The sequence below is a fragment of the Diadema antillarum genome, unplaced genomic scaffold (genome assembly GCF_040938485.1).
Source record: "Diadema antillarum isolate AM-2024a unplaced genomic scaffold, OU_Dant_1.0 seq00000574_RagTag, whole genome shotgun sequence".
Taxonomy (NCBI): domain Eukaryota; kingdom Metazoa; phylum Echinodermata; class Echinoidea; order Diadematoida; family Diadematidae; genus Diadema; species Diadema antillarum.
The window spans coordinates 259,922-272,650 of NW_027271510.1; the positions used below are offsets into that span (position 1 = coordinate 259,922).

Consider the following 12,729-nt stretch of genomic DNA (forward strand, 5'->3'; position numbering starts at 1 on the left):
AACAACGGCAACAACAACAACAAAAAACAACAAAGACAACAACAACAGCAAGAACGAAATACGTTCATCTTTGATTGCCAATAAATCCGAGCTATTTCAGATATGTCTGTCAAAATTAGCGAGAAACCAGATTATGAAGGCGTCAATTCTCGTCGGCACACTTATAGCTTGTGCGAGTGATACTCATCGTGTCGCATTTATCTATGGAAGGTATAGCAACCCTGCCGCGAGCAGTGTCCATTCATAATAAATTGCTGCTACTTTGCTTGGCTTAAAAGAGAGAGAGAGAGAGATAGACAGAAAGATGCGACATCTGCCCCCTCTCCAAATGCTATGGCATGGCACCTTAACACCACCGTGTCGGACCACCTGTAAGGAGCATTCGTGACGTCGTACCCCCCACAGGGTGGGCCAGTCACAACAACATGCGCGGGACATGCCAGGCGTCTACTCCGAATTAAGCACGCTGGTTTCTTCTTGTCTCCTTTGTTTCTTTTCGCGCGCATTATTTTTTTCTCTCTCATTTTCTTATCTCTCAGACTGAAATGTGTTGGCTGCCTTCTGGCTAGACTCAAATCGCTATCATTTTCACACCACGACGGGTAAAAGTCAATGTTTATTCAAAGAAATACGAGTTTAGAATGGCTGATTAAAAGCAGCCGATGATTTGATCTGTTTGGAAGTCCCGAAAGGCAAATGTTTATCTTACACTGGACTCTGAACTACGGTTTTTTGATCTCAACCTGAGCCCAACTCAGTCCAGACTCCGTACTTCATCTAAATATGAGATGTGTGTGACGCCACCGAATCCCTTTTAATTCCAGCTCTAAGTGAGTTTCGCCCAAATGCTTCGTCCGACTTCTTCAAGCGAGTGATATTGAATATCCTTGGTCACCCCTTGACAGACACGTCAGCGTAATAACTGGTACAAGAGAGGAGCGAAATCAGGATGCGGGTACTGCTCGTCATAATCGAGTTGAGAAGGTAACGCTGAACCGCGCCGAACCTGAGTAAGAAGAAGGTTGTCGGAAGAGCATGCCGATGCCGTAATCTGCTTCTGGAGAGGCACGAAATTCAAACAGAATGTGTCCTACCGGTCAAGCTCGGTTGCTGTTTTGACGTCGCCTCAAAAATTCTGCTTCGACATATCAAATGAGGTGTTTTTAAAGAGAGCGGGAATAGCCTATACCCATTACTCCATGTCCTTAAAGCGAACAAACATTGCTATAGTGTTTGAAAACTCCACGAGCAAGAAGTAGACAGACGTGGACTATGTGGCCTTTTCGATTGCTGAATTTATTCTGACCCATGAATATACGATTGGACACGCGCTGTGGGACTTAAAACATTCATCATTTGACTCCTCTCGTGTATGTGAGTTCTTCGATGCGTTTCGCAGACACCAAAGGAGAAAAGGTAAGATCAATGTATAGTCCCTCTCCATAGTGTTCTGAATCGAAATATACTTAAGAAATCTGAATAACTAGACAGCTGGTAACTGTCTCAAAGTAATGGATGAAACAGAAATGCATTCCACACTTACCGTCTTGTTTGTTATCTAGAACCAAAGTTGTCAATGATGTAAAAGGTGTCATTCTCAAAGCGAAGCGCACAACAAAATGAATTGCATAGTTTGTGTCTTATCTGGACTTTAAAAGCAATTATTGTCAACTCTTTTCCTCTTTTCATTCGATGACATTTTTTTTTTGTCTACACGCATGCGGTTTCCATGATCAAAATAGCCTATCCTTTGTTGAAATGCCCCCCCCCCCCCCTTGCTGGAAAGAACACAGTGTCCCACAGTGTGAAATACATTGTGAACACATTGTGAATCATCAATTCACAGTGTGAAACAGAACATCATTATAAATTATGTGTACTTTCTGTCAAAAACCACACCACTGTGTGAAATCATCTTCACATCTTTAAATTCGACTGTTTTCACATATTCGACTATATAATAGGAACACGCTGTGAGACACTGTGTTCTTTCCAGCATCCCCTCTCAAAAAAAAAATAAAGATAAAGGAGAAAATGTTCAAAAGCTTCAAATAGAAACAACATTGTAGTTATTGTATAACTTTCCCCTACTTTTTCTTTCAGAAATAGAATCAGCTATAGGCTCTTACAGTCAACTTGACTGGTTTGAAACTGAAGATGACAGTATTACATAATGTTATTTTGATCTCGAAATTTCGGTGACCACGTGTCATACGAAATTCGACGAGTTTTGTTACAGTCGGAGACGTGGGAGAGAACGACTACCTCCATGGTATAACTGTTGCCAATATTAGCCTTCATGCAATTGCCGCAGTTAGGGCGTTTCCAAGCCTTTTGTTTGTTTGTTCTGTTTGTTTGTTTCATTTCCATCTGAGAAGATGGCTAAATAGCCCATAATATCAGCTGCAATAGCTGGTCTTCCATGGGGTCCAGTTGGATGTAATAGGCGGGACCACTTCACCGCGGGTTAAACACCATGCTCTTTGACATGAATAAATAAAGCGGGATCTTTTACGTGCATGAGTTGTGACTTTCTCACTCACGGGCATCACGGGACTTCCATTTTCTGTCATATCCGAGGGACAGAGTGTTATGCCTCTTACTAGACGGGACGGTATGATTACACACAATATTGCTCAGTGGGACTCGGGAATCGAACCGGGGTCCTTTGGATTGTGAGGAAGACGCGCTATTGACTGAGCTAACTCACCGCCGTTTCTTGACATGCCTTGATAAAATCACTGAACTCCTAAAGTGACGTCAACAGACAAAAGGTGATTATCCACTTTCACCAATGAAGCAAAATCTCCCCAGAAAGCAAAGCCTTTCAATTATCATTTTGAACTTTCTTCGCTGGGAAGAAGTATTCTGACGACCCTTTATGAAAACCCCTTTATATCTTCACGTTATTTGTTTTATTTATTTTGTTTATGGTCATACCTATTCGTACAAAAAAAAAGGATCCCCTGATTGTATGAACTACATCTGCGAAATCGTTTTACGGTAAGTGTGGCGTCTACAGTCGCGAAGATTTTATTGAATCAAGTGTGTCGGCTATTCATGAGGTGACCAAAGCACTGAACAAATGCGTTTAATCCATCACTTGACCTTCCCTGTCGCCACAACAAGAACAAAAGCAAAGGATCTGGTTTGAAATTTGCAGAGGGTCTGACTGCTGCTTTATGAATGAGAGAGATACGTATACGTGTGGGTGTGAGCTGAGTAGCGAAGAGTGGGAGTAAGCACAGTGTGGATTGTCGGCGGAAAGCGTGCGCGTATGTGTTTTCGATGCATTAACACGTTGGAACTGGGCAAACGAGGCGGTAATTACACATTAAACAGTTTACCAGACACAACTCACACGGCAAGACAGGTGGACCACGTGGTGATTAATACACAGATTGCCTTTTTATATCTACGAGAGATCGCCATTGCAGATTTCTCTCTCCTTGTAAAGAAATGTGTTTGAAACATTTACTATTGCTATTTTTCTCCCAACTGAAATCGACGTCTCATTTTCCAAGCGTTGTTTTGAAAGCTTTTGGGAGAATAAATTTCTGTAACGAGTCAGTACAATGACCCGTGTAGTATAAAGCCATACCTGACTCCTACAGCTGAAAGAGTAGAATCCACGCACGCATAACAAGTGAAACCCATGTCCAATCCCAGAACACATTTTGAAGACTTTAATATTTATATTCACAGGTTAAACTGTCTGTGTTAAAAGGTGATGACGGAAATGAAGACTCTCAGTGCCTAATATTACCTGTATATATTTTTTTTTTTACTTATCCAGAAATTTAGCAAACCCTTTTCAAAAAATAATTATCGTTTTACTGGATGTCTAAAAGATCTTCAACTCTGTCTTTTGTTCAAAACATTTTCTTTTTGTTATCGATTTGATCGTAAGCGTTCCTCTCTTATTATGTTACCAATTAACAGGAATCATGGCATATGGTTTCTCCGGGTTTTTTTTTTTCTTTTATTCGTTGGTTGATTTTTATATCCGACTACAACTACGGAAAGTAAATAGAATAAAAAAGGAGTTAGTATTCGTTTTATGTCGAATGTTTAAGTTTGATTGATTCTGATTCGATTTTGATTTGATGTATTGGTTCCTTCATTCTCATTTTACATCAAAACACATTGTTGGTAGCATACATACACACACACACACACACGCACACACACATACACACAGAGAGATAAGTTACTGGCAAATTAATGTTGTCTCCGTTGGAATGAAAGAGAGTAATCAAAATGGATACATGTAAACGATGCATTAAACGGTACAGAAGGGTTACAGCTTAACCGTCTTAACAATGTCTTATCATTCAAAGTCTTTAAAGTCTTTAAAGACATCTCAAACTAAAAAGATAAATCAGATGTTTGCAAGCATAAAATAGTGATAGATGTACGTGACATTTTGAAATCTAATTTGAACTTTAATTCATTTTTTTTTGCTTTGGTTGTTTTTCTTCTTTTTTGTGGGCAAGCGTTTTTGATTGTGTGCATCTGTTCCCGTGAACATGTTTAGAGTAATGACACTGTCAATAATAGAGAAAGAGAGACTGTGACAGAATTAGGTCAAAGCAAAAACTATTTGCTTTTACCAGAGACGTCCCCGTCCCTACAACACAATAATTATTTTGTTATGAATCCGTACCAGCACGCGGAATAGTGATCACAAATAGAAAATCAGAAAAGTAAGTAATTAATACATATTTAGATAAACAAATCCAGAGAATCTGTCACAAAGAAGTTCTAAAAATGTTTGTTGAAAGGATCTTTGGAAACTCACTCACCTCCACTGCAGAAACGAGGCTTGCTCCCAGATGACAGATTGAAGACTGGAGTTCTCATTTTCATGGAAAGAATCAAAGAGAAAGATTCCTGAACCCTTTCTTTCTTTAAAGTAGGACCAGGTCGAACGAGAGGGGGAGGGGTACAGGAAGACAGTGTGTATTCACCTGCTCAGTATAACAGACAGTAAAGACTATATTAATACTTAGCCACAGAAAATGATTCATAGTGTCGTAAAAAATAACTTTTACATCTCATGATCTATGTGAGGGTCATTTGTCTTTCGTTCAGTCTCGCTGATATATTCCCCTCCCCCCTTTTCTCTCTTCCTCTCTGTCTGTTTGTTTGTATTTCTGTCTGTCTGTCTGCTTGTCTCTTGCTTTCTCTCTCCTTTACCTCCTCTCGTTTGAGATGGTCGGGGTAGAGAGAAATGGTAAAGCTCTTTGGATAATTGCCGATACTTTTAGTTGTGCAGCTGCTCTTTCGTTAGGCAATTTAGAAGAATTTTCTGTTCTGATTTTTCAAAGACAAACTGAAAGTTGGGAGAAGCCAATAATTGTAGCCACTGACATACTCTTGAACTCTCTTTTATTTTTCAATACGCTTGGTAAGGAAATATGATCTATATACAATAAATCTAATCTCTTTATTAAACCTATTTCGGAGTATCAACAATGAATAACTATGAAAGAAAAAAATGAGCAGATTTTATCAAGATTTTAGAGAGGTTTTATTATTTTTTGTTGTGTTCCGGATTTTATACTTGCTTGTGTATTCACTTGATACTCTACATAAAAGAATCATTTAATCTCAAAATTCCCCCAGTCCATAGCTTTAAGATACTATTCAACGCCACGGTGACTCAGTTCAAGAAATTCTCGATGGATTTGCTGACTGAGGTGCATGATGATGTCTAAATCTGTTTTTAAAACATGCAACACTCCAGCATGCGAATTGTTTGAAAAATATGTCGTCACTCTCAATAGATCTGGGAAAGATATCATATTGCTGACAACCCGTTTACTGACTGATTTGGTCTAAGGAGTATGGAATCTTCTTAAAGCATTTGTTTACTGTCCTATTTGGGTTTTTTTGTGCGTGTGTGTTTCTATAGCTTCATATTGGCACAATACCAAAGATTGTTTGTAGAATCAACTGGGGGGGGGGGGTTCATGAAGCGTTTTGTCAGATTTTTTGTTTTTGTTTTGGACAATCTGTTACAAGCTACCGAAATCCTTGCATGGTTTTGATTGGCTGAAAGCAAATTGTCCGACAAATTTGTCGGACAAAACTATTCATGAAATGTCCCCAGATTTTTTTTTTTTTTTTTTAAACAGGAAACATTAATGAACTTTTTGTGTCGAGTTTTTTTTTTTTTCAACTGATTGGCAAGCTGTTTCACATCGACGTGAATAATTACGCAATATCCGCTGCATTGTGGGCTATAAAGGATTGGAACCAGCACTAGCTCTCAGGCGGAAGTTTGGTGGTCTAGTGGATAAGATGTTCGAATTGTTCGAATTGTGCAGCTCGAGTATGTATGCCCATGATTTCTTTCATCATGGTTACTATTAAAACAAGGATTAATTCAGTGCGTATTTGCGTCGATGTGGGGCAATTTTGTCAATCAGCTGGAACATGAAACATTTTTGTCTATTTCCTTTACCTGTGCCCCCCCCCCCACATGCTAGATAGTCGATTTTAAGACACTCGTGTTACACGGGATGATATGATGCAACACCCCCTCCCCAAACATCTTAAGATGACATAACAATACCATGACATGACCGAGATTTGCGTTTGTAAAATAACAGCAGCTACAAAGATTTAAAACCCAAGCCTAGGAGAAGTAGTAATTACAACGAACGATCAAGACTTTTTTAAAAAGTGGAATAACCAAATAGTATCCGTCGAATTCATGTTCGTTTGATTTTGATTCTTCAATTAACATGATTAAAGACCGAAGAAAGTGATCAGCTATAAGGAGGGAATATAGATACTTTACCATTCTGGTACCAAACAGGCTCTATGCACCTGCAAAAGTAGAGTAGTTTATTGCTGTACACCGCATGTCCCATCACAGCGTCCTACGTCAAAGTAATGCAAGGGCTGCGTACAAGCCGCCCTGGCTATGATACCCTGTCTTCGGGGATTAGACCGTGATGCCGAAAAAGCAGCTTTAATGGTATTCTTGTCTCCACGTTTCCATATCTACGCGCGTTGCATATTGGATAGAGAACGTTGTGATTTACTGAAGTTTTGTTTGTATATTCGTTTGTTTGTTTATTCCTAATCGGAGAGAGATGTCTCTCTCCAGTAAAGTCTTCTTGTTATTTTCTTTTATCTCTTACTTTCGGGGAAAGCATACGAGAGAGCCCTCTGCAAATAAGCCATAATCATATTTCCTAGCGGTTCTCTCTCTCTCTCTCTCTCTCTCTCTCTCTCTCTCTCTATATATATATATATATATATATATATATATACGTCTCTCTTTAGTGGCTTTTTATGCACATGCATATATATATATATATATATATATATATATATATACACGTCTCTCTTTAGTGGCTTTTTATGCACATGCATATATATATATATATATATATATATATATATATATATATATATATATATATTTACTATAATCTAGAATGAAAGAGAGAAAGAAAAAACAACAAGAAAAACCGCTGGTCAACCTTTTAGAGCACACGGATATTTAGTGTTAAGATATGAATAGTTTAGAAACCATGCACCCTATAGCCAATTAATGATAGCGAAGAATCAGGACTATGATACTCTACCTCTTTGCAGTGACTACTTCCTTCAATGTTGTTCTTTTGTTTGTTTGTTTGTTTGTTTGTTTGTTTGTTTGTTTCAAGCTGCTTTTTTTCTCTCATCCCTTTTAAGAAAAATGTATACAGTCATGGTCATGATTATTAAAGTAAGATAAATCTATACATGTATTTTATATATCAGGTTTCGTTGAACTCCAACTTTTACTTTTCAAACTCTTCGTATGTTCTACCATGTTCCTCTCATACACTCTCTATGTGGTAATGATACGTTGCACTTTTTTAGTCCTTTTTTTTTTGCCTGACCATGACAAGTGAAGGGGCGTGTCCTCTTTCATCCAGAGGCCAAGCTGTTTGTGTCCGGGGGCCGTCATCCCTGCACCTGCTTACCAATTAAGTGTTCTCCCAATTCACATTTCCTTCTCATCAACTTTTCGAGTCCGCCGCGTCGCCGCTCCATCCCCGCCCGTCATACCAACTCAGGCATTTTATTGCAACTACCACATTATTCACTCGTTCTCTCTAGCCCCCCCCCCCTTCCCTCTCTATCTCTTCCTCGTTCCCCTCCTCTCTCTCTCTCTCTCTCTCTCTCTTTCCCTTTCTCCTTTCCTTTCTTTTCCTCAATCTCTGCTGCTCTCTGTTCACGATTAATCATCAATATGACTCTTTACTCTTATTCTCTTTATTCAAGATATTTTGCTAAAACATCAGTCCGTATATTTACAATGTTTTCATCACGTGGTCAATTCCTTTACCAGCTCTCCCTTCCTTCCCAGACTCTATGGCCATGCACGCATATTATCTATGCGTTTTTAAATGCGTATGTCCGAATGTATATATATATATATATATATATAAATATATATATATATATATACATGTATGCGCTCTGCTTTACAGCATTGAGCACTTTTCATCAATCCTCAACAAACCCTATATATTCCCGATATATATATATATATATATATATATATATATATATATATATATATATATTATGTACATACATAATCCTATATACATATAATGTATATGTATATATATAAACATATATATACTTACGATTTTAATTACAGAGAGAGAGAGAATAAAAGAGACAAACAAGCAGACATTTACATCATTCTGTCTCCGTTGGAAGAGTTTCAGGGAAAAAAAAATTGGCATGGCTCTCTTTATTCCCTATATCTGCCTATCCGTCTGTCTGTCTGTCAGTTAGTCAGTCTGTTTATATATCGTGTCTTACTTTCCAGCCATTTCAAACTCCCGTACCGTCCAATATCTAAAGCATTTTCAAAAGCGGTTTCCTGGTTTATCGGTACACTACACTCCAAAATCTCGTCGACATTCCTTTCCCCTTTTCTTGTCTATTGCTATTTCTATCCCTCTTTTTTGTCAGCGTTTCCACGTTACGAAAGCCTATATTTCCACTTACATTTTGCATTACCATTTGATGACAAGTGGAAATTGGTTGCCTTTATTGTTATTGCCTGCTCCGTGGGATAATGCTGAAAGGAAGGGAGGTGTATGGGACTATGTTTTTACTTTTCTCTCCCTCTATCTCTCTCTCTCTCACTCTCTCTCTCTCTCTCTCTCTCTCTCTCTCTCTCTCTGTCTGGCCACACCTTGAATATGAGCAAAATATCCCAAGCTTTAGGGGGACAACTTTCGGTGCATCGACAGGGTTGCAGTGCACTTTGCGATCTGAAATCACAGATGATTAAAAGCATTGCTCCGCGAAAGATGCATTACTTTTTTTCTTTTTCTTTTTTGAGGGAGTATGAGGGAGTTGATATACCAACATTTTCTCCTTAGTAGAAATTTGCATTTTGAGATAATCTCTTCCCAGTACTTCCGCAGTGTCAAAATTCCTCATAAACTTTTACACGATGCCTTTCCCAACTAGATGATTCCTGCATGTTACCAGTTGTTATGTTGATGTTGGAGAGTGTCGTTAACCTTTTTTTCTGTGTCTAGAACTTTTAACGGTATGTACAACGCCAATGATGCCATGGGGTGTTCTGTGTTATTCGGCTCTCAAGACACCCAAAGCCTTAAGATGGAGCACCCTATTATCGGCAAGTTGACTTACGTTGACCACTTGAAATTAACAACGAAAGAATTGGTTAAGATTGGAAAGAAACTATTACAATGTTGAAACATAAAAGTCTACACGATTTTCAGAAAAAAGTGATATCAATTCTATAATCTTTTTTTTTCCAGTTTAGACTATTGCACGGAATAGTGTATACAAATTATCATTTACACAAATTTGAGCGTATAAATAACAATTGATATTCTTTTTGTTATAAAGAGGAAGCCCTTTAGAAATATATTTTTGTTTTACACATGTGAATTTGCCAGGAAGGTATGGAGAAACTGCAGTACCTTTTTCAATCGTGTTGATTTGATTTGATTTGGAAAGAAGTTCAATTTGGGATTGATTTACCAGATAAAGGTCAACCTCAAGTAATTATTCATGTAATGATATAGGTTAAAGAATTATCATTATCATTCTCAGGAAAAAATATACCACCAATTGATATTTTTAAGCCACATGCAATATTACAGACAGGTCAGAAGAAAAAAAAAACTTATTTTGCATAATTCGCTTCCACTTTAGATAAAGAAGTGGGAGAATTGGAAGTATTTCATTTTTTTTTTCGCTGTTGTTTCATCGCCCATTTCTTTTATAATGAGTTTAAGTGAGTGATATTTTATAGGGTATATATCATTGGGTACTTATTCCTTTCTCCTGGGTTGGAGAGGAATACTTTAGGAACACATCTTCTCCGAGGATATTCCCATCGGCTATAGTCGCGAGACTGATCTATATCAGTTCCACTTTCATTCATCTTAGAATGATAAACTCCGTGAAAATTTTACCACCTTACAATGACAATGTTAATGTATACGTATTTTAAATCATTCATTTATGTTCTGATTGTTAACCTGCAGGTTTGACCTATTCTGTTGTACAAAACTGCTTTCTAAAGACGTCCTGTAATTTTAAAAGGATTTGTACATCACAAAAATACACAGAACATATTTTATGTAGGGGATACACAACTTACGTTATATACTACTGAAGAAGAACTCAATCATTACCATGCAGACACACAAAGTCAAAAATATCAAATATCCTACTAAAGTGGAAGGAAATCCAGATATCTCCATACACCCAACAAAAGCAGGAAAAAAACCCACCTTCATTTTTTTAAATGTTCATTGCACAAATACATGCACATTAGATCCTTCTGCTAAAAAAGAGTCTAATCATACATCTTTACAATATATTTGGAAATATTAAGGGACGTGCAATTCTGAGCATTACAAGGGTGTCCATTCTACAAGAAAGCTGCAACATAATTATGTAAATAATATTCGTTCATATCTCGTCTATTGACGACATGATTATATAAGTATAGGAGGACACGTAATTGAATATCGTGTTCTGTAGTTTATTTTACTTTTTATCAGTGGTTACTATTATTAACATAACGACTAGTGTGGTCTATGTTACAGAAGTACTATAGTATTTTATCTTGTTCCTATGCAATCGTCAAACTTGCTAATTCACACTAAAAACATTGGATTTTGCTGCTATTGGTCTTTTGTTTTCTGTTGTTGTATGTTTGTTAGGGCTTGCGATTTTATTGCCATTATTTTGTTCATTGATGTAAACAATTGCATCAAGACGGAATTTTCTTTACTTAACGATCTTTGTTTTGGAGATTATACTCGCTGCATTACGACGTCGTCTTAAATCCATTTCTTTTCGGGACGTAGCAATAGTGTCAACTTCTGTTGTATATTAATTGCTGTCAGAAAGGGGCTCCTCCTTGCATTGGGAGTAAGTTGTGGCTACTGTCCTGTGGTAATCAATGCTGGTGACGTCGTACAATAACAATAGCCCTGTCAATTGCCCTGACAATATGGCCTATAAATGTCAGTGACTTCCTGTAAAAGGACACACTAGGATTATTTTATGTAAACATCATTACTTTTTTTGTTCGATTTGACTTACAAGAAACTATTTCCCTTAATCAGATAATGCTGTCTACTAGAACAAATATGTTTTACAACATTATCGCTTTAAGAAATGATTGATTTTTTTCTTCTTTCTATGACAAGGTGTTAAAAGCTTAGACAAAATGTGGACAATAGCTATCAAGTAACTAAACAGAGAACCAGATTCGATACAGAAGAATTCGTCGAGATATTCCATAGAATATTTCGATGTTGAAAGAAGAATCCGTATGGATAACAACGTTTTTATATTTCATGATAGTTTATGTTATATTTCATGCCCCTTTTCCTGTATGCATACACAACTGTATATATATGGTAACCAAAATGTCCTAGGTCTCAACTTTCCATATTTTTCTAACCTCGATTCAGGCTTAACAAACAACAAAAAGAACAGACACGCATATGAAAAAAGAAGAAGAAATCAATAGATGGATTGTACAGTTTGCTTGGATGATCCCGGATTGCCTTATGCATACATATGGCGCTATGAAAGCATTTTGATGGCTTCCAGAGACCGTAATGGACAGGGTTGCATTACTGCTATTGCTCAGTCATTTTGCTCATACTCGGCGGGCTTATGACTTAATGCATCAATTTGACTCTGCGATTCCCCGTGCATTTAGCATTGCGATTTTGCTTCGTTATCTTATTTTTCCGTCTAAAACTTCGAAATAGTCGTTGATGGTCTTATCATTCACCATCCCGAGCCAGTAAGAGCTCTTCGCAAGCAGGAAACCAGCGAATACGTCACACGATAAGCAATGTCTACCTTGGTGATGATGATATTTCAAAATTCCAAATTTTGTTTAAATTGCAGAGACTCTTGGGATCAATGCATGCGGAGAAAAAGGAAACCAAAGAAAAAAGTAACATAGATCCAAAAGCAAATTACTACTAAGACAACATTTAGATTCATTAGTCTGTCTTAGCAAAACATTGAAACAAGTTATTCATTGTTGTTTGTTTATTTTGAAAGGGCTTTAGCTATTCGGAACTGCAAATCAATTGCGTTATTTGGGGGGTTTATTCCGTAAGAAAATTTATCAAAGGAGAAAAATTACAGCATATCAGATCCATGTCCTTATGTAGCATCACATTGAGACCT

At 37.4% G+C, this 12,729-nt stretch overlaps 1 protein-coding gene across 1 annotated transcript in view; it reads left to right on the forward strand.

Moving 5' to 3' along the window:
• The first annotated feature begins 704 nt into the window (after nucleotides 1-704).
• Nucleotides 705-12,729, forward strand: part of LOC139735387 (polyamine-transporting ATPase 13A3-like) — a 72,115-nt gene continuing 60,090 nt past the window's right edge. Inside the window, exon 1 of the mRNA XM_071646136.1 lies at nucleotides 705-1,416. The gene's annotated coding sequence lies outside the window, so the exon portion shown is untranslated. The remainder of the gene's footprint in view (nucleotides 1,417-12,729) is intronic.